At 39.2% G+C, this 23,658-nt stretch overlaps 1 protein-coding gene across 1 annotated transcript in view; it reads right to left on the reverse strand.

The window, feature by feature from the left end:
- WRN (WRN RecQ like helicase) overlaps nt 1-23,658 on the reverse strand; it is a 199,509-nt gene that overhangs the window by 150,678 nt on the left and 25,173 nt on the right. Inside the window, exon 2 of the mRNA XM_056116631.1 lies at nt 4,947-5,158. The gene's annotated coding sequence lies outside the window, so the exon portion shown is untranslated. The remainder of the gene's footprint in view (nt 1-4,946; nt 5,159-23,658) is intronic.

The raw sequence follows: 23,658 nt of genomic DNA on the forward strand, positions 1-23,658 counted from the left end.
CACTATTGGACAACGAGTAGCTTAGAAAGGAAATCAAAAAGGAAATCAAAAGATTCCTAGAAATGAACAAAAATAAGGACATGAGTTATCAAAACTTATGGGACACACCAAAAGCTGTGTTAAAAGGAAAATTTATAGCTCTACAAGCATTCCTCAGGGAGGAGGAGCAAGCCCACATAAGTAACCTAACCTCACAGCTTAAGAGCTTGGAGAATGACCAACAAAAGGAGCCCAATCCGAAAAGGAGGAAGGAAATAATAAAACTCAGAGCAGAGATTAACAAGATGGAAACCCAAAAAAACAACCCGCAAGATCAATGAAACCAAGAACTAGTTCTTTGAGAAAATAAACAAGATTGATAAGCCTCTAGCAAAACTTACCAAAAAAGGGGAGAGAATACCCTAATAAACCGAATCAGAAATGAAAAGGGGGTCATTACAACAGAAACTACAGAAATGCAAAGGATCCTCAGGGAGTACTTTGAGAAGCTTTATGGCATGAAACATGAAAACCTCGAGGAAATGGATAAAATTCCTAGATTCCTATAGCCTCCCAAGGCTGAACCAAGAAGACCTGGAATACCTGAACAGACCTGTCACCATCAAAGAAATTGAAACGGTAATAAAAAGTCTCCCCAAGCACAAAAGTCCTGACCCAGATGGATTCACTAGTGCATTCTTCCAAATCTTTAAAGAGGACATACTCCCAATCCTCTTTAAGCTTTTCCACAAAATTGAAGTATCAAAAACACTTCCAAACAGTTTCTATGAAGCAAATATCACCCTGATACCAAAAGCAGACAGAGAGATACCACAAAGAAAGAGAATTACAGGCTGATACCCATGATGAACACAGACGCAAAGATCCTCAATAAACTATTAGCAAACAGAATCCAACGACTCATCAAAAAGATCATACACCATGACTAAGTAGGATTCATCCCAGAGATGCGAGGATGGTTTAACAATCAGAAATGGATCAACATAATCGATCATATCAACAAAAGAAAAGATTAAAAAACACATGATCACATCAATAGAGGCAGAGAAAGCATGTGATAAGATCCAGCACCCATTTATGATGAAAACTTTCAGGAAAACAGTCATTGAAGGAACTTTCCTCAATATAGTCAAAGCCATCTACCACAAGCCCATGGCAAATATCATTCTCAGTGGGGAAAAACGAAAAGCCTTCTCTCTAAGATTAGGCACAAGACAAGGTTGCCCACTTTCGCCACTCCAATTCAATATAGTACTAGAAGTACTATAGTCCTGCACATTGCAGTTAGGTAAGAGAAAGGTATCGAGGGAATACAGATAGGAAAGGAAGAGGTCAAAATATCACTATTTTCAGATGATATGACACTATACTTAGAAAATCCTAAAGATTCTACAGAAAAGCTCCTAGAAACAATAGGTCGGTTTAGTAAAGCGCCAGTCTACAAAATCAACACCCAGAAGTTCATGGTTTTCTTATATACAAATAATGAAAGAAAATAAAGATACATTTTTAAAAAAATCCTGTTCACAATAGTACCTCAGAAAATCAAGTTCCTCAGAATCAGCTTAACCAAAGAGGTGAAGAACCTATACAAGGAAAATTACTATACACTACTTCAAGAAATAAAAGAAGACACTAGGAAATGGAGACACATCCCCTACTCATGGATAGGGAGGATTAACATTATCAAAAAGGCAATACCACCCAAAGCACTATACAAATTCAATGTGGTCCCTATCAGGATACCCATAACATTTTTCAAAGAAAGAGACAAAACACTCCTGATATTCATATGGAACAATAAACCCCCACGAATAGCTAAACCAATCCCTGGGAAAAAGAAGATGGGTGGCATCACCCTCCCCAACTTCAAACTGTACTAGAAAGCAGTATTAATTAAGACAGCATGGTACTGGGCTAGAAACAGACCTGCAGACCAATGGAACAGAGTTGAATATTCTGTCACAGACCCTCAAATATATGACCACTTAATCTTTGACAAAGGAGCAAGAAATGTGAAATTGAACAAGGAAAGCCTCTTCAGCAAGTGGTGCTAGGAAAATTGGATAGCTACCTGCAAAAAAAATGAATCTGACCTCTGTCTAATGCCAGGCACAAAAGTCAGATCAAAGTGGATTAAAGACCTCAATATCAGATATGAATCCATAAGGTACATAGAGGAAAATGTAGGAAGAACTCTCCATGACATTGAAGCTAAAAGCATCTTTAAGGATGAAACACCACTGACCATGCAAGTGGAAGCAAACATAAACAAAAGGGACTACATCAAACTAAGAAGCTTCTGCACTTCAAAAAAAACAGTGACCAAAATACAGAAAGAGCCCACAGAATGGGAAACAATATGTACCCAATACCCATCTGATAAGGGATTAATATCCAGGATATACAAGACACTAGTAGAATTGTACAAGAAAAAAAGCTCAAACCCCATCAAAAAATGGGGAGAAGAAATGAACAGACGTTTCCTCAAAAAAGAAATACAGGAGCTGGAGCGATAGCACAGCGGGTAGGGCGTTTGCCTTGCACTCAGCCAACATGGCCGACACAGGTTCGATTCCCAGCATCCCATATGGTCCCCCGTGCACCGCCAGGAGTGATTCCTGAGTGCATGAGCCAGGAGTAACCCCTGAGCATCACCAGGTGTGACCCAAAAAGCAAAAAAAAAAAAAAAAGCTCCACATCACCAGCCATCAGGGAGATGCAAATCAAAACAACAACGAGATATCATCTCACACCACAGAGACTGGCACACATTCAAAAGAACAAAAGCAACCAGAGCTGGCGTGGATGTGGAGAAAAAAAGACACTCTTTCACTGTTGGTGGGAATGCCCACTAGTCCAGCCTTTCTGGAAAACAATACAGACAGTCCTTCAAAAACTAGAAATTGTCTCATGGGAAGGGGGGCGTTTCGGTCCGCCCTTCACGCCCTACCAAGGCCACCAGTTGCCCCCCACTAGCGGCTCTCCAGCACGGCCACGTCTCCAGTGCACAGAAACCAATTTCTTAACTATCTGACTTTCAGTAGAAATACTTCCAGGGTCAATAAGTAAAATAGCAGAAATCCAAAACCAACATTTAATTCTTGAACCCAGCTGTAGAAAGCAAATCACTTCACAATGCTTTTTCAGCATGTCTGATTTGGGGGGGGGGGGGGGGGTAAACTCTAAATAATAGTGGTGAATCTTTTATTGAAACAATGAATCTAATCAAAGCAGATAGAGTGTTAACTAGAATTCATCTGCCCCACAGGGACTGGGAGGGGTGGGGGGTGGGGTTTTATTGGGGTTCTTCATGGTAAAAAATAAGTTTTGGTAAAGGGAAATGTGTTTGATATTTGCATGACTGAGACCTAAACCTGAAAGCTTTGTAACCTTTCCCACGGTGATTCAATAAAGAAATTAAAAAAAAAAAAAAACTAGAAATTGAGCTTCCATATGAACCCGCAATACCACTTCTGGGAATATATCCTAAGGATGCAAAAAAGTACAGGAGAAATGACATCTGTACCTATATGTTCATTGCTGCACAGTTCACAACATCTGGAAACAACCCAAGTGCCCTACAACAGATGACTGGTTAAAGAAACTTTGGTACATCTACATAATGGAACACTATGAACTTTGTCATGAACTTTGCTTATAAATGGATAGTCATGAACTTTCCTTATAAATGGATAGATGTGGAGAGTATCATGCTAAGTGAAATGAGTCAGAAAGAAAGGGACAGACATAGAAGGACTGCACTCATTTGTGGAGTATAAAACATAACATGAGGCTGATACCTAAGGATAGTAGATACACGGGACAGACAGATTGCTTCATAGCTGGAAGCCTGCCTCATGAGCAAAGGGGAGAAGGCAGCTGGAATATAGAAGGGATCACTAAGAAAAAGATGCCTGAAGGAGTCAGTCTGGATGGGAGATGTGTGCAGAAAGTAGATAAAAGACCAAACGTGTTACCCTCTCAGAGTCTGTACTGCAAACCATAATGCCCAAAAGTAGAGATTATGGGGAATGATGTCTGCCATGAAGGCAGGGGGAAGGTGGAAGAGGGGGGTATACCGAGGATACTGGTGGTGGGGAATGTGCACTGGTGGAGGGATGGGTATTTGATATCACTGTGTGACTGTAACCCAAACACGAACGCTTATAACTATCTCACGATGATTCAATAAAATTTTAAAAAAATATATATATTATTTAAAAAATTCAAATGAAAGCCGTGGACAGAAACAGAATCAGCATTGTAGGGAAGGTGGGGGGGTGAGGGATATGGTAGTCATTCACAAACTCAGAGTGGACCTAAAACTTGTCCTTCCCCCTAAGCACTCATAAAGAACCCACTCTGCCCACTTCTTGATTTCCCAGGATGTTTCTTCATGCTCCACTTGAGTTTCCCTAAAGGTGGTTATTCATTCTTTTATCAAAGTTTTAATTCTATTTCAAGACCTGTTTTAATAACTGTCCTATTCTAGAGGCTCTATTCAGCTTCTTTCCACAGATGTTCACTTTTTTAGGTGGACCATTGTTTTCATTTTGTACTTTGTGTAGCTCTACCTAATCAGCAATTATCAGCTCTAAAGGATCCTCAAGAAAACAAAAAGAGCAAACCAAAAGAATTTTACTGAAGCATTAAAAAAAAAAAAAAACTATCTGTTCACAGATGTCTAATACACTCAGCCCATAGACACAGTTCCACTAGGAGTTCTTTAAGACATAAAAGATTTGGTGGGCTTCTTAAGACCAATCAGTTACTCAATTCACTTAACAGATACCTGTAATTTTCAGTCATATTATTTCTACCACAGTAATCCTATTAAATATTTAGAAAATTATCTTTTCATTCCTAGCCTCCAACTTTCCTTTCCCCATCATTTTCAGTTATTATTAACAAAATTTCCTGTTGAATCCACTCATTTTACTTACAGTTTTTTGATTATTCAGAAATATTTTTTTCTTAAAGGGTGAACAATATCGCTTATTTGACTTGTTATCTGTTGATTTTCTTCAAATACATGATGATTCTTGATTGCTGGCTTCATTTATAAGTAAACATCTCTACACCAGCGGTCAACAATTTCAATTTCATGGCACATTCAGCAAATGCAAGTATTCTTACAGCATATTCAGAAGGAAATCTGGAAGTGTAAATATAAAAGACTTTTAAATTTATCCTATTTATTATAAATTACAATTTTCCAACTTTCTAAATTAGAAACTGGACAATGTTCAAATGACTTTAACTTTTATATAGAGGTTTTATGCTTAAAATAGCTATGACAATTCCTGATTAAACCTTTTGAAACAATTTTTTTTCTTTATAGCAACTATAACAAAGAAGCTTCATTAGCACAAGTGGTATCAAATAGGGAAAAAAAAAAGAAAGCTTAACACCAATAGAATAAGAGCTCCTGTTTTATTATTAAATACAACCCCAACAATTACATTGTGATTCAAGGATGCTTAAATTAAAAAAATTTACAACTGAAAGTTTCTCCTTTTCTTCTACTAAAAAAGATGGTATGTAAATATGTTTTACATACAGATGACTGTTTTTATTTTGGATTTAGTTTTGGTTTTTGGGCCACACCCTGTGATGCTGGGGGTTATTCCTGACTTTGCACTCAGGAATCACTCCTGGTGGACTCAGGGGAGCAAATGGGATGCCGGGGATTGAACCTGGGTTGGGGGCATGCCAGGCAAGTGCCTCACCAGCTTGTACTATCTCTTCAGCCCCGACATGACTTTTTTCATATCAGTATTTCAACATAATAGCAAGACTCTCACTGGCCAGGTACACACTGACTTTGCTCTACTAGTATTATTCTTTTGGGGTGGTGGAGGGCACATCAAGAGAAACAGGGGACTACTCACAGCTCAGTGCTAAGGGGTCACTTATGGTAATGACTGAAGGACCATACTGATGCCAGGGATTGAAATCAAGTCACCTGTATGCAAAGTATGTATTACAGACAGTTGAGCTCCCTCTCCAAGTCTTATTACTTCTTTTGTATCTACACAACAAGAATGAAGTATAAATTCTAAAACCATTTTAAACCTAAAACTGTCTTAAATTTAGGACAAATTTAATTATTCTAAAGTTGAATGTTAAATCTGAATTCGTAAGTTGTGTTAGTAAACATTTTTCGCATGATCACAGCTCTTTATTTTAAACTGTTAGAATGTCCGTTAAGGACACATCTGATGGGGACCTTCCAAGCAGAGCTTGAGAGTCCAGAATCTACTCCTACAATACTCTGGCAGATACTTCAAAGCAGAGGTATGGCAGTCAATGCTGCTCAGGTCCAGTAGTGCTGGGGGTGTCCGGGGAGCCACACCACGCAAGAGATCAAATTCTAGGCCTTGTGCATACACAACATATGGCCCAGACTCCTAAGCTATTCCCTGGTCCCAAGGGACTGTTCCTTGAAGTTAATATCCTTATTTAATGCAGAGTATAAATCATTCACACAAAATAAGTGAAATTTTCCATTTTATCTTCTAAATCTTCCTTTGAACTGTTAAAATATTTCAGTTAATGAAATAGTTTTCTTCACCCACAGCAACTGGATTTCATTAGATTCACCATTTCTATGACACGAATATGGAATTTAGAATGGCAGGGAAATAATATGTAAGAACTTTCTTGTGAAGAAAATGATTATTGGGAGTATCTTTTGCTTCATTTGTATTGGAGTCTACGTGAACTCTTTATTCCTTCCCATTCCTTAGTTCTATCCATTCCGAATCCCCACTCTTTACCTAGTATCTGATCTGTTCCAAAATATTCCTTCCTCAGTCAGGGAATGTAACTCAATCCTTGAGCACATGCTTCACAAGCATGAGGCCCTGGATTCACTCTCTAGCACCCAAACAAAAATCTTTTCTCACTTTGGACATTCCAGAAATCTGTTTTAGAACTAATTTAGGAAGTAAATAATGTTCTCACAGGCATTTTTCTCTGGAATTTTCTCCAAGGATTCAAGACAATTTCTGAGAACCATTACCAACATTTATGGGTTCACTGATGTACAATTCAAAGATAGCCCCATGACAATTGGGCCCTAGCAAAGCAAGTCCCAGCCCATATCCCGTCCTGCAGCTGCGGCAGACTAGCAACACCAAGTACCCCCATCTCCTCCTTGCACCTGGAATTTGCCAGATAAGGCCACAAGCCCGGAGAAGGCCTAATGAGGCATCTCCTTGTCCTGGAATCCGCCTACCAAGGCCCAACACCAAGTACCCCCATCTCCTCTTTGCACCTGGAATTCACCAGATAAGGCCACAAGGTCAGAGAAGGCCTAATGAAAAGGCCTAATTGACTGCCCTTTGGGAGGGCCTGGTGACAGGTACAGAAGACAGTGGCTGGTGCTGATGGCTTGTTGCAAAATGATTGGCTGCCTGCGTGCAGCATCTAATGTGATAATTCAAATGTATTGGGTGATTTGTGCGCGGGCTTTCTGAAATGCGTGGGAAGATGCCCTATAAAAAGACCCCTTTGAAGAGGCTCTCAGTCACTGACAGTTTGCGGTCATGCTGTGAGCCTGAGCATGCTCGAATAAACCTCTTGCTTTTGCATGGACTTGGTCTCTCAGAGTTTTCCTTGACAGGTGAGGCTGTCCTGAGCTCGGACCCTAACACAATAAATACCTTTCTTCATTAAATAATCTTCTGAATAATGTTACCTTTGTCTTCGACAAATTTTTAATACATTTTCTAAATGAATGATTGAAAGTGAAAACTTTTTCATTTACTTTACCTCACCGGTCACAAACTAGAGACAAAGGGGAAAAAATACAAAAATTGGCAAATATGTAAGGTATCTCAGCTGAATTATTTGTAAAAGTAAAGTAAAGTAAAGGCCCTCCCATTGATCTTCGATTTGCTCGAGCGGGCCCAGTAACGTCTCCATTGGAGACTTTGTTGTTACTGTGTCTGGCATATCGAATACTCTCGGTAGCTTGCCGGGCTCTCCGAGAGGGGCGGAGGAATCGAACTCGGGTCGGCCATGTTGGCCACTTGTAAGGCGAACGCCCTACCCGCTGTGCTATCGCTCCAGCCCAAATTATTTGTATAATCCTATAATTTATTTTTAAAGTTCAGCCTGATATTCAATTCTATTAATGCTTTTAAAGCTGTCATATTTTGTACTCAAAGTTGCTTTCAAAATCTCAAACACTTTAAGGGGTCAGAACGATAGTAGAATGGGTAAGGCACCTGCCTTGCACATGGCCGACCCAGTATCCATATGGGCCCCAGAGACCACTAGGAGTGATTCCTGAGTGCAGAGCCAGGAGTAACTCTGAGTGCTGCAAGCTGTGCACGCCCTCACACACACACACACAAAAAAAAAAAAACTGAAACACTTAAATCTTAAGTTTAAAATGCTTTCTAAAAAATGATCAGAGTTCACGGTGATTCAATAAATAATGTTATAAAAAATGAAAAAAAAAGTAAGGTGGAGTTCATGCCCAATTCAATCAGTGACTGAGTAAGTAGCAGTACTCCTACATAAAAAAAAAAAAAGGAACTGAATATTTTGTATCATAATTCTGCTTTACTTGATTTAGAAAGGTGGAGAACAACCGAAACACAAAATTTAATTCTGAGATTATCCTTTACTGTCTGATTACTGCTTTTTGTCATCACTGTTTAACTCATGAACCAGATTGACTTGCCAGTGTTAGTTGGAAAGTCAGATCTTGTAATAAGAAAATCAATGCATCTTAAATTAAATCTGCTTAACTATAAAGAATTTAAAACACTATATAGCTTTAACTTCTTGGGGGACATTTGGGGTATGGTTTTGTTGTTTTAACTTAATCACTATAAATTACAAAGTTACAAAGATATTTATGATTGAGTTGCAGGCATACGATGTTCCAACCTTAATTCCTTCACCAGCATCCACAACCCTCTACCAATTGTCCCCACTTACTCTCCCACCCCCAAGCCTGACTCTGTGGCAGGTACCTTTCCTCTCCACCGCAGTCCTACTGTATTCCCTTCCCGATTTTACTCCCTGGACTCTTGGCCCAGGGGCAAGCTTCGTACTAAAGACTAGTTTTCCTGCTCTGTATTTGAGGAAAGTTTTTTCTCAAACTTTCTAGAGAGGGAACCCAGAATTTCATAGACAGAACATTAAATCAGAAATTTTCTAACAAGAAAGATAGGAAGAAGAAATACATGACGAAGTCACACTACAACTCTGACTGTGTTCTCCATGCATTGTTACATGTTACTGACAATCAAGTAACTTGCAACAGGATCTACATAATAAACATTCATATACAATTTTATTTGTTCAAAATCTTAGACTATAAAATATATTTCTAGAACTATGGAAATATGTACACCATCAAAATCTTGCACTGCCTGTACCTCTGATCACTATCATACAACAGAGATTAGAAACCACTCACTTGTTCCAGCTAAGTCTTACCAACAATCAGTATGAGCCCACTGATGCCAGATCTTCTATTACTTCAATAGAAAGAGGAAAACGGATATAACTATACAATCTTCCATCTAATGTCCATCTTCCCCCCTTAGAGGCTAATTTTTTAAAATTTTTTTTAAGTTTAGGTAACATGGTTATATCACTTTATCAGTTAATCATTTGATATCCCATTACTCATCGATTTGCTCGAGCAAGTGCCAATAATGTCTCCATTTGTCTCTGCAGTGTGCTAGTGTAGCCCGATGGTGTCTGCTCGCTACAGGAACACGAAGAGCCTCAAAGCGATTGCTCAGGGTCTTGATAAAGAAGTCTGATCATGTAGGTGAGTGGCCACACGTTCTTTTGACGTCACATGGAATCAAATCGGTAACAGCGCTAGTCCAGCGGTCATCTTCAAATCCCATTAAGTGTCCAACCCATCTGATTTTTCGATGCCTTGGTAAAGGAGACAGCATCTCTGATTCTCGATTGTCAATAGAGGTCACAACTCTGGATTCCTTCTCTCACTTGAGTGAAGTGTGATACCCCAAGCATAGCTCTTTCGATTCCTCTTTGGGTTACCCAAATAACGTTCTTATCCTACAAGATCAAGATGACTACCCTCCAACATCCTGATAAATCTATCACATCTTCCAGAAGGGCAATGGAGAAGATTATCCATGACTTCTACTTGGATCTCTTCAATAGCCACATTCAACTGCCTACATACCAAATTCCGCACTATGGATATGCCGTTCCCAACGTTCTCCCTTTCGAAATCCAACACGTCATTTTGTCGGTAAAGAAGCATACAGCACCCAGCCTAGACAAGGTCAGACCCAAACACCTGAAGAATCTGCTGTCAGTACTCATCAATACACTGGCTTGGCTCTTCACATGCTACCTGTCTGAGTGCTAGGTTCCGTCTCAATGGAAAACCAGCAGGACCATTCTACTGTACAAGAAGGGAGACATCCACGACATTGGCAACTATCGCCTGATCTGTCTGTTGCCTGTCGTCTACAAGCTGTTCACTCGAGTCATCCTGAATAGGGTTGGCAGAACACTAGATAAAGGACAACCATGCGAGCAAGCCAGGTTCTGAAAAGGATTCAGCACAATCGACCATAACCACACGATAACCAAGCTCATTGAGGTTTCTCAGGAGTTCAAGATGCTGCTCTGTCTAACATTCAAGAAGGACTTTGACTCTGTTGAGACTGAAGGAGTTATAGAAGCCCTAGCCAAACAGGGTGTTCAAATTCAGTACATCAAGATCCTCCATGAGCTGTATTACAGATTCACCACCAGGATCTCAACACTCTATAAGAAAGTAATCATGGACGTAAAGAGAGGGGTTCAGCAGGTTGATAGCATTTCACCAAAACTCTTCAGTGCCACCCTCAAGAACATCATGCAACAACTGGAAAGGGAAGAAATGGGAGTGAAGATAGACAGTCGGCAATTATACAACCTTCGCTTCACTGATGACATCGTTCTCATAACACCAAACATTAGCCCAGCGGCACAGATGCTGGCCGACTTTGACCGTGAGTGTGTAAAGATCGGACTGCAGCTGAATCTCACACAATGTCTATGAAAAATGGAAGAGTTTCTGGCGTTCCATTTGTTCTCATAGGAATGAACATCTCCAAATGCAGCAGTTATGTGTACCTAGGTCGAGAACTCAACATGACGAACAACCTGGAACCTGAGCTGCGCAGGAGGAAGAGAGCAGCATGGAACACCTTCAAGAACATCGAAGAAATAGCTAAGAGGACGAAGAACCTATAGCTCCAGGCACATCTCTTTGACTTCACCCTTCTCCTTGCACGAATATACGCTTCAGAGACCTGGGCCCTACAAAAACATGGTAGGGCCCAAAAACATAATATTTATGGATTTGATGTACACAGTTACTGCACCTTCACCGAAGAGTCCAAGAGCCACCACCACAGCCATTGAGGCGCTGCCTTTCTCCACTCTACTGCTTTGCATTCTTAGTTTTGTGATCCAACACCAAAGGTTTGTCATCGTTAAATACTATCCATTCCCTTTATTTCTCTTCATACCATAGATGAGTGATATCATTTGATATTTATCCTTCTCCCTCTGATATATTTTGTTAACATGTTGTTTCAGAGGTTTGAGAAACAGCACAGCAGGTAAAATGTTTGCCTTGCAAGTGGCCAACCCGGATTCAATCCCTGAAACCCCTTATGGTCCCCCAAGCCCACCAGAAGTAATTCCTGAGCACAGAGCCAGGAGTACGCCCTGAGCATAGTTGAGGTTGGCCCCCAAACATAACAAAACAAAAAACTTGGAAGCTGTTCCATCCAAGTTGCAGTGAACTGCACAATTTCATCTTTACTTACAGCTATAGAATATTCAATTGTTTATATATATGACAACTTCTTACTCAATTCATCTGTCACTGGACCTTTGGGTTGTTTCCATATCCTAGCTACTGTACTGAATACTTACAAGCCAAACTTCGTAACCTCCCTGTAAACAAATCACTAGCAAGTGATGTGCGGGTATCTGAGAAATTTAATTTGATACCACTTCATAAGTCATTCTTTGACTGAAATACTTGGATGTGTTTTTTGTAGGTAAACTACAAAATGACTGACTAATGACAAAAGAGTAGGAATAAGCTAACAAACAGCATTTCCTTCAAGTGGCATAACCAGAAAACAGACTGGGGACCTAGAAAAGTGTAACAAGATGTGAATTACTCTAATAATGCAGTACACTTCCTTGCCCTCTCCCCCTACTTCCGAGACTACAGTGTCAAACACATAAGGTAGGTCTAGAGCATTACTCCCTCCACGTTTCATTATAACTGTTATTCATGCTAGCACCCACTAAGCTATTTACTTTCCCAAATTCAGAATTCTAAGACCTATGAACCCAAAGTGGAGCACTGCTCCAGCTCCTCCAGTTCATTAACTATCAGGATCAACTACATAATTTACACTCAGAATGCTAAAAAGGATTAGTTTGATGGTCAAGTATGAAAATTAATGTGTTCAAGCAGAGTCAAGGCCAAATTGAAAGAACAGTTACTTCCCTGGCAAGCCAGGGAATATTTTCCCCCAGAAGTGACTGGTTCTTGAACAATCAAGGTTACTTTTCTTTCATACTCTGTAAGAAAGTAATACAGGCTTCATGGGCCATATTGTCCCCATCACAACCACCTACATCTGCCAGTGTAGCACAAAGTCATAAAACAATGACACTTTATTTATAGGCACTAAAATCTTAATTTATAAGTTAAAACTTTAAATTTCACAAAATGCTATGTTTATGTTTTTCAATCACTTAAAAATTAAAATAATAAAAAAAATTTAGTTCACTGACAGTATGAAAACAAGTAGCAAGTCATATGAGGCCCACTGGTCAGTTTCCAGTAGTCCATGGTAAAAATACCTAAACTCAAACAAGTCATATGCTAATATTATTAACCCACTACCACTGTTTCTTATCACCGTAATAGTCATTTGAAAAGTCTGATTAGGGACCAGAGAGATAATACAGGGGTTAAGGTACTTGCCTTGCATACAATGGACTCAGGTACAAATTCTGGCACCACATATGGTCCCCCAGCCTCTCCAGGAGTAACTCTGAGCATAGAACCAGGAGTAAAACCTAAACAGGGCTAGGTGTGACCCCAAAACAAACACAAGGATCTAATATATAATTTTCATAGTCTTTTTTTATAGGCCTGTTATGAAATTTACTTGCAGGGGGAGGGTTTGGGCTACATTTGGCAGGATTCAGGGATGACTCCTGGCTGTGTTCAGGGATCACTCAATGTAATGCTCAGGGAACAACAGAGTGCTAGGGATGGAACCAGGTCGACTGCATGCAAGGCAAGTGCCCTGCCCACTATATTATCTCTCCAGCCCTCAAAATAAACTTTACAATAGCTAAACAAATGGACTGACTATACATTTAGCAATATTAAAGGTAAAAAGGTAAAGGTAAAGGCCCTCCCGTTGATCGTCGATTTGCTTGAGCGGGCCCAGTAACGTCTCCATTGGAGACTTTGTTGTTACTGTGTTTGGCATATCGAATACTCTAGGTAGCTTGCCAGGCTCTCCGAGAGGGGCGGAGGAATCAAACTAGGGTCGGCCATGTTGGCCGCTTGTAAGGCGAATGCCCTACCGCTGTGCTGAGCGATAGCAATATTAGCCAATTAAATTTTGATATCATCTGCCAAAATCATAAATTATGTTTTGAAAAAAACTCATCCTAGGGATTTTATCTGACAGCAATTAGACATCAGGACATACTGTGTACTGAAGCTTCTAGTTCAGGTCAACAGATCATACCAGTAAGATTTAATATTCTAGTTGTTGGAATCAGGAAAATTAAGGCCATTTACATTCCAAAAGCTAAGAAGAGAGAGCTTTTTAATAACATAACTTTTGAACTATATGCTGCTTCACTCTGGAGAGCAGGAATTCATTTTAAAAGCACATTTCCCCACTTACAACATGTCTTTTTTAGATCCTAGCTTCTTAGACTGTGGGTCAGAACCCCATGAGGTCATGGACCTGAGCACAGGGCACACAAGAATCCCAGCAATAGTAAAAGATTTCTGAAGACACAACAACCAAAAATTAATTCAAAAAATCAAATATAATTAATCTGAGGTGATTCCAACAGTATTCAAATGTAACCCTGTTACATTTCTTGGGTAAAAAAAGGTGGCACCTAAAAAAAAGTTAGGCAGTCCTGCCCTAGAGAATGAGCAGGCTTTAATAACAGTTTCAAGAAAAGTTTGGTTCCAATAAATTAGCTCAGAAATATCTTTGTTCCTAAATTCTCTAAGAAAATTAATATCTACTGTTACCATGGTAACTGACTTGCCTAACAGCTTGAGGGTTAAACTGACTAAAGTATCCCAACTTTTTAAAAAAAATATCTTTAAAGGGTAAAAAAGAACATAATCAAGTCCCAGAAAAAAAATATTAGAAAGCAGTCCAATGTGTAAAACTGTGCTATTTAATGTAGACAAAATTTTAGTTCCTGCCTAAATTGTTTTGATTCTATTTCTTTTCAAAATACATAAACATAGGAAAAGAAGCCAAACTGCTGAATCATCTCAGGTATATGGATGGATCTTTGGGCTGAAACCACTGCATCTTCTCAGAATTGGAGAGGGTCGATTCCCATCCCTTCCAGAAGGCCCAGTAGCCCCCATCAACACCTGACATTCGCCAGAATATAAACAGCCCAGCCCCACAACTAATCTCCAACAGAAAACAAGCCACTGAATCGTCCCAGGTAGACCAGTCTCCAGGCTGAGAACTCAGGGTCCTTTTCAGGATGAGAGATGGCAGATTTCCCTCCCTGCCAAAAGGCTCAGAAACCCTCTAGCATAAAAATGGCCCAGCTCTACAACAATCTCTAAGAGACGCCAAACCACTGAATTGTCCCAGGTAGTCCAGTCTCCAGGTTGAGAATCTCCTTCTCAGAACTGGGGACAGCAGATTCCCATTGCTGCCCGAAGGCCCAGCAGCCTCCAACCATCCTCCGACATATTAACAGCTCAACCTCACTACTCATCAAACTGTCAAGCCACCAAATCATAGCTCCTGAAGCCATATTACTCCTCCAAATTTCACAGTGTTGATAACCCATAAGAGCACTGCAAATTTGATGGTAAAGTTGCATAAAAGTCCACCAAGTTCAGGAAGCGAAAACAGTAACACAGAAAGATAGGATCAACTAGCACCAATAATCTCAAATAATTCTCAGACAATGACTTTAGTTGTAACATTTTGAGATATAACAATTATCATAAATTCTTTTTTAATAATTCCATTTGTCACTTTACTGTAACAATAAATAAAGTAAATTTGTTTGTGTCTATTAAAAGGGCAGATGGGGAAGGGGGTTGGAAAATTGGGAACACTGGTGAATAGAAGGTCACACTGGTGGTGGGATGAGTGTTGAAACACTGAATGCCCAAGACAACTGTAAATTATAAACAACTTTGTAAATCATGATGTTAAAATAAAATATATACAAATAAAAACTATATAAACACAAATAGATTAAATACAATTCTATAAATTCTCATTATGAAAAAATGCAAGAATGTTTACAATTATCCTAAAATTTGCTAGTAAACTGATATGAAAGAATAGCTGTGATATAAAAGCACAAATTCAATTCTCAGTTTCGGCAGTCATGCAAAATTTACAAGTATATGAACAGAATCTCACACTGTTTTTGAAGAAAACTTATCACTACCACTGTGTACAAAGGAAGACTAATTATAAAGGCTGATTGTGCAAAGTTTAGTAAATTGCTCTCATTCTAGAAATTATACTATGAAGAAGCAAGGAAAGAGGCAGAGCAGAAAGAAGTCAGAAAACACAGGCTCCAGTGTTGCTTTGTATCAAGAAAACTTATCTAAGAGTCATAAGACAAAGAGAGGGTAGTATGTACTTTCAATGTTATCTACGAGCAGAAGTTCATCATTTAATTCGGGACCTGTATCTGACTTACTAGTTCTAAACTCGGACTCTGGGGCCGAAGCAGGTACAAAGCACGAAGCATACCCAGGTACAATTCCTGGCATCCCATAAGATCCCCTGAGCACCACCAGAAGTAACCCCAGAGCAATATCAGGTGTGACCCAAAAAGACAAAGCAACAACAACAACAACATGCATAATATGGTGATGTGAAAGTGTAATGGTTGTGGGATTGGTGTTTGAATATTAAATGTAATAAAATACTGCTGAAAGATAGCCCCATGACAATTGGGCCCCAGCAAAGCAAGTCCCAGCCCATATCCCGCCCTGCAGCTGCGGCAGGCTGACAACACCAAGTACCCCCATCTCCTCCTTGCCCCAGGAATTCGCCAAATAAGCCACAAGGCCTGAGAAGGCCTAATGAGGCATCTCCTTACCCTGGAATCCGCATAATAAGGTAACAAGGTCAGAGAAGGCCTAATGAGGTATTTTCTTGCCCTGGAATTCACCTAATAGGGCCATAAGGCCAGAAAAGGCCTAATTGACTGCCCATTGGGATGGCCTGGTGGCAGGTATAGAAGAGAGTGGCTGGTGCTGATGGCTTGTTGCAAAATGATTGGCCGCCTGTGTGCACCTTTTAATGTAATAGTTCAAATGTATTGGATGCTTTATGCGCAGGCTTTTCTGAAATGCGCGGGAAGATGCCCTATAAAAAGCCCCCTTTGAAGGGGCTCGGGGCTCTCACTCACTGACGGTTTGCGGACATGCTGTGAGCCCGAGCACGCTCAAATAAACCTCTTGCTTTTGCATGGACTTGGTCTCTCAGAGTTTTCCTTGACAGGTGAGGCTGCCCTGAGCTCGGACCCTAACACTGTGAACTACTTTATAAAATTTTTAAACTTTTTTTTTAAAAAGAGTTTGTATTGCCTGTAGGTCAGCTTTGTACCTAACCTAGCAATCTTTTTCCAAACTCTTTCCTTCAAAGACACTATGTCATAGTCAAAATGTGTCAATTCAGTTATTCAGAGGTGGCTCAGTGACACAGCACCTTCCTTGAAGGTGGAAGAGCATAAGTCCAATCCCCAGCACAGTTCCACACTGGTGAGTATGATCCTGCCAGCACTGTCTCTGGATCCCCAGTGCCACATGGGTACAATATCCAGCACATTGCAATCGCATACTTGGTGGTGAGCATTGCAACCGAAAGCACCACAAACAAGGTTCAAACCCAAGAAAGCACTCCAACTGAGTGCAAGCCGCACAACGAAGTATGCAAGGCCAGATGAAGACGGCAACTAACTGTGTGATCCACGGAAAGCAATACAAACAAGTGTACAATCTCCTAAACATCGTAACAGCAACAAAGGAAGGTAAAGAAGGAAAAAACAAAACTTTTAAGTGTGGCAGTTTGACTGTGATATGAAGATACCTGTGCAGAGTTGGCACAGGTATGAATTTCACCGGGCAAGATTAGCATTTAAATTCACAGACCAAAATTGTCATCCAGACTAAATCAGTAAGACTGCCTTCAGCATGGAGGTGGACATTACTCAACCTGAAGAGAAAAATAAGTGGTGAGAGAGAGATTTGCTCTCTGCTTGAGCTGCGACATCTATCTTTTCCGACCCAGACACATCAGCACTACTGATTCTTGGTCTTCAGACTCACATCAGGAACCATATCACTGGCTTCTCTGGTTCATGGGGTTTACTGTCTGGAGTGGAATTAAACCTGAGATCCCAACTTCCTGAAAACAGATTTGAGGATTCTGAAGGCTCCATGATTATGTAAGCAAATTCCTCATAACAAATCTCCTACGTATCTATAAATAGCTCACTAGTTCTGTTTTCCTAGAGAACCATGACTAATACATTATTTAATCTTGATTCTGCTTTGAATCAACTTTTTCTCCTGTTAAGGAACTGAATACTGACATGTTTTCATTACATACGTCTAAGAATCAGTATTTAATAGTTTGCAAAATTGTATTCTGACATCAGTTTATCTATATGACCCTTGACAAAATCACTTTTCTATATTTTTATTTCACCTATAAAAAATAATTATATTCCCATTCTTATGATACCTGTCTTGTTCCACTGTTAATATATCTATACCTTGTATTGTTCTATTACATTATGTTTATAGTTTATATATTATTTTACTACCTTACTGACCACAGACTTGACAGGAAAATTATGACAAATATGACATCCTCTCTTTTATAAGACAAATGAATTTCATCCTTTTTTTTTACTGATGTGGTGTATCACATTAATTGATTTGCATATTTTTACCCATCCTTGCACACCTGAGATGAATCTTCTTGATCATCCTGTATGACCATTTTTATATGCGGCTTGATTTGATTCACTAAGATTTTGTTGAGAATTTTTCTATGTTCATCAGGGAAACCGGTCCAAAATTTTCATTTTTGGCAGTAGCAGCTCTATCTACTTTATTAGTGTAATGTTGGCTTCACAAAAATGGTTAGGAAGAATTCCTGTTACTTCAGTATTTTGGAAAGGCTTGAGGAGTAAAGGTAGTGAGTTTTCTTTGAAGAGTTGATAAAACTTAGCAATGAACCCCTCTAGACCAAGAGCTTTTGTTCCTGGGAGATTCTTAAAGATTGCTTCAATTTCCTTGCTTGTGATTGCCCAGTTCAGGTTTTCCACTTCCTCCTCATTCAATTTTGGGATGTTACATGATTATTAAAATCTATCCATTTCTTTCAGGTTCTCCAGCTTCACAGCATAAAGTTCCACATAGTTACCTCCCATATTTTGAATTTCAGAGGAGTCTGTTCTTACTTCTCCTGTTCTGTCTCTAATCTGATTTACTGGGGTATTTTCTCTTTTTTTTCCCCCTTATGAGGTAAAAATCATATAATCATATATATATATGTATGTATAAAGATGTAAGCTATAGCCAAAGGTGGCTGTAGCTGTATTGTTTATTCTTTCAAAGAACCAGCGCCTCATTCTACTGACTGCACTGTTTTCCTGATTTCTATATCACTGATTTCTGACCTAATTTTTATTATCTACTATCTACTTCCTTGTACTACCCTTGGGATTCATTTGTTGTTCTTTCTCCAGGCATTTAAGATGTGTTTGGGTCACTGATTTGAGCTTTTTCTTTTTTCCTAATATAGGACAGACTCTATTACTAGGAATGATTGCCTTAGTACAGATTTTGACATATCCCACAGATTCTGTTTCCTTATTCTCATTAGTTTCAGGTTTTTTTTTTTAATTTCTTCCTTAATTTCCTCTTTCACCAGTTGCTTAGCAGTGTTTTGTTCAACTTCTACTTGTTGACTTTTTCCCCATCTTCTTTGTATTTCCATCTTTATGGCACTGAGAGGATTCTCAGCATCACGTCTATATTCACAAATTTAGTATGTTTGACTTATGACCTAGTATGTGAAATATCCTAGACAATATTCCAGATGCAATAGAGAAGAATGTGTTTATTTAGCTTTTGAGAACAGAGGGCCCTGTATAAGTCAATTATCTCCCAGTTCTTTTAACTCCTATTTTAGGGCTCTTACATCTTTACTGATATTCTGTCTGGTTGAACTGTCTAATGGCAAAAGTGGAGTATTACAATTACAATCAAAACACAATCTACTATTGTGTTTTGGTCCAACTGTTTCTTTAGGTCTGTGAGCAGACGTTCTATAAACTTTTTGATCCTTCATTTGGTGCATAGAGTAGTACTTCTCAATCTTCTCTTCCCTTCACTATTAAGCAATGTCGGTCCCTGTCTCTAATTACTTTGTTTAGACTGAGTAATTCTTGATCTGACTGAGTACAATTTGGTATGGGTGCTCCAGCTTTTTCAGGCTATCATTGACTACTATTTGGTATTGGGTGCTCCAGTTTTGTCTACCACTGATTTGTCTGTTTTCCATCCTTTCACTCTGAGTCTGTTTAATTCCATTAATTTAAGTGTCACTTAATCACTTAACTTCCCGTTAGTCGGCGATTTGCTCAGGTGGGCGCCAGTAACGTCTCCATTTGTCCCTGTCGCGTGCCAGTGTAGCCCAATGTCATCTGTTCGCTCTGGGAACATGAAGAGCCTCAAACCGATCATTCATGATCTTGATGAAGAAGTCTGACCATCTGGTAGGTGGGCGGCCACGCGGTCTTTTGACATCCCGTGGAATCCAGTCGGTAACAGCTCTAGTCCAGCAGTCGTCTTTAAATCTCATTACGTGACCAGCCCATCTGATTTTTGACACCTTGGCAAATGAGACAGCGTCCCTGATTCTTGATTGTCGACGGACGGATGTCGGAACTCCGGATTCTTTCTCTCATTTGAGTGAAACGTGATATTCCAAGCATAGCTCTTTCTATTCTTCTTTGGGAGACCTGAATAGACCTGCGATAAAAGATAAAAGAGGTGTCGGAGGTGTCAGTGTCCTTGTCAACACAAACTTGGCCATGAGCATTGATTCATTCGAATGCCTAACAACCCGAATCGGACGTTTACATTTGAATAGATGTGGCTCACTGCCAGCAGTTTCTATCTTCGTTGTATACACACCAACATCTCATTATGATGAACGAGAAATCAAGAAGTTCTACATGGAGCTGGAGAAGTTCTATAAAGAAGACCACACCTTCTACAAGATCATTGTGGGTGATTTGAATGCCAAGATAGGACCGAGAAGATCAGCTGAAGAACTTCACATCGGGACCCATGGCCTAGAATGGAACGAACAGGGTGAGAGACTGTCTGAGTTCATCATGTCGACCAAGACCATCCATGCTAATTCACAGTTCCAGAAGGCAGAATCTAAACGTTGGACATGGGAGTCTCCCGGTGGATGATTCCACAACGAAATAGACCACATCATATTCAATCGACGGTTTTGCCTGACTGATGTCGCTGTTGTCCCAAAATTCCAAACGGGATCGGACCACCGTCTCCTTCATGCAAAATTCTACTTCACAGAGCGGGGAGAAAGGGCTGCAAAGTTTAAAAAGAGAACTCCCAGAACGACCACCAACTGGGAACTCTTTGGCGCTATTGCGGCAACATGGGAAGATGCCATTGTTGACAACATTGACGAGGAATAGGATTGGCTGGTTCAGCACCCCCATGAATGTGCGAGGAACACCAAGAGAGAGATAGCCACAAAAAAAACGCCTGTCTCCCAATTTAAGTGTGTTCCCTATAAAAAGCAAATACATAGATTGTTTCCTGACCCATTCAGTCACTTTATGTCTTTCAATGGAAAAATTCAATCCACTGAGATTAAGAGATTATTATTGACATGAAGAGTTGTTTTACTATTTTTCTATGAGAGTTAGCTGATTTTGCTATTGGCCATTTGCTTTCCATAGACAGCCATTCAGTAATTCCTGCATGGTTGGTTTAGTTCTACCAATCAATGCCAGTTTTTTGTCTATAATACCTTTATCCTTCCCCAAATGCAAATGATAGCGTTGCAGGATAGTGAACTCTAGGTTGAAAATTTTTTTTCATTCAGTACCCTGAATATGTCATTCTACTCCTTTCTTGCTTATACAATTTCATATGGGAGAGCTGTTATGATTCTTATGTCATATCTCTTGTCTCTAAATGTTTTAAGTATTTTGTCTCTTTGATTCTTGCCATTTTATTACAATTTGTCTTAGGGTTGTTTTGTTTGAATCTATTTTGTTTGGACCTCTTGGATGTGTATAGAAGCCTCCCTCTAGAGACAAAAAATTCTGAGCTATTGTTTCTTTCACAAGTCAGTCATTCTTTCCCTTTCTCTTTTTCGAGTATTCCCATTATTCGGAAATTATTCTTCTTGGCTATTGTCTATTAGGCATCTTATATTCTTTTCTATTTTTTTTTTACCTCTCTTCCTCTGCCACATCATTGTTGTTCATGAGTTCTAGTTTGTCTTCAAAGTTGCTAATCAAGTTCTCCACATACAGAATTCTCTTGCTGTGACTTGCTGTTGTAGCAAATTAAATTCCATTTCTATGTATACTTTCATACTTTGAATCAATTCTTCTTTGAGTTGACTGAATTTTTGTTCCAATGATTACTTAATTTCCACTGTCAATGACTGCTTCATTTTCAATGTCATTACATGTAGTATTGATTTGAAGTCCCCCTCATTAAGCCAAGAGTTTTGAGGTGCTTGAGAATTTATTTTGACTTCTGTCCCCATCTATGAATTACTTGGTTTTCTTTTTGTTCTCAGGATTTTATGGGTGCCGAGAAAGGAGCTTTAAATTTCTGATAATCTGAGTGCTGACCTAATGCACTGTTTCACACTAACAGCCTACTATTTATATTGCTATAATTTAAACTATTTCCATTGTCCTGTAAAGGTATTCCAGTGGACATACAGGTGTAGGTCTTGTTTCTCTGGGACTTTTACGAAGGTACCCTGGCTCTGATAAGACCCTATGGTTTCCACCTGCACTTAAGAGTGTGTGAGCTGGATGAAGTACAAAAGTCATACAGATGTTAATCTATCATGTAGTACAAGGGGGCACAGGCCTTGGGGTCCACTTGGTCCCCAAGAAACAAAGGACAGGGGCTGTCTTTCCCCTGTTGGCAAAAGGTAGGAGAGAGTGGGTTCCTGGTGCAGTCAGCAAACCTGGGTTTGAGTTTAATTTGGTAGCTGCTAAGTGGTGGAGCTGCCAAACAGGCCGGGGAAAGAGGGTGGCAACCAGGGGTCTACATGACCCGCAGACATAGTGGCTGTCTTTCCCCTGGCAGTGAAAGGTGGCAATATCACCTCTTAAATTGTAGTCATACATGAGCTGAAATTTTCTAGAGTACTCATAGATCCTCTCCTACTTTTATACCTCATCCCTTAGTATACTGAACACAACCAGGAATTTGTGGGTACACACAGAAATACCAACTACAGAAACAGGACCAACCATATACATTTATCAAAAACTAATTAAGCATTTAAGTGCTTTTAAATGTTAAATTTAAAAGGTAAAATGTTATTTTAAATGATCCAAATTCAAATGAAGAAAATAAAATTAATTCATGTGTTCAAAAAAATACTGCACCTGATGAAAGGAGCACTAAATTTCAGCATGTACCTATTTTCTTTCTAACTATACTTAAGAGGTAAACATTGTATACTTACTATACAAACTATAATTAGGAGGTTCCAAACTACAACTTACAACAGTTAATAATATTCATCTAACAGTTAATATTCCACCTAACTTTTCAGGTGTGTTAGGAGAGAAAAAATTCAGAAAAAGAACTCCTATAACTGACAGAAGACTGTATTAATAAGTATTTTTAAATAATCTACTACAGAAAGCTTATAAAACCAAAGCAGTTCAATGCTTTAACAGTTCAATTTTTTTATCAATCCCTTGATTCTGGTTAGACACTTTGGTTTTCAGTTATAAAATTACATTATTTTTACTGAGAAGTAATTTCCAGTCATATTTTGAATTTAATCAAGAATGCAATGAACTTAGTTTTATTTCTTTTGACTATATTATTTCTAGCATTCTATTCATATGTAAATGCTTATATATGTTTATATAGTTATATTTTCCAATTATAATGTATATATAGTTATATATCCAATATATAACTTACAAGATAATCTGCACCATTTTTGAGAATTCTCTTTTATTTTTCTAAGTGTTTATAGGAATAGAAAGGTAGAGGAAAACAAAAAAGAATGAAAGACTCCATGACAGAGTCCTCATAATTCC

Source organism: Sorex fumeus, unplaced genomic scaffold, assembly GCF_029834395.1.
Source record: "Sorex fumeus unplaced genomic scaffold, SorFum_2.1 ptg000033l, whole genome shotgun sequence".
In the NCBI taxonomy this organism is placed as follows: domain Eukaryota; kingdom Metazoa; phylum Chordata; class Mammalia; order Eulipotyphla; family Soricidae; genus Sorex; species Sorex fumeus.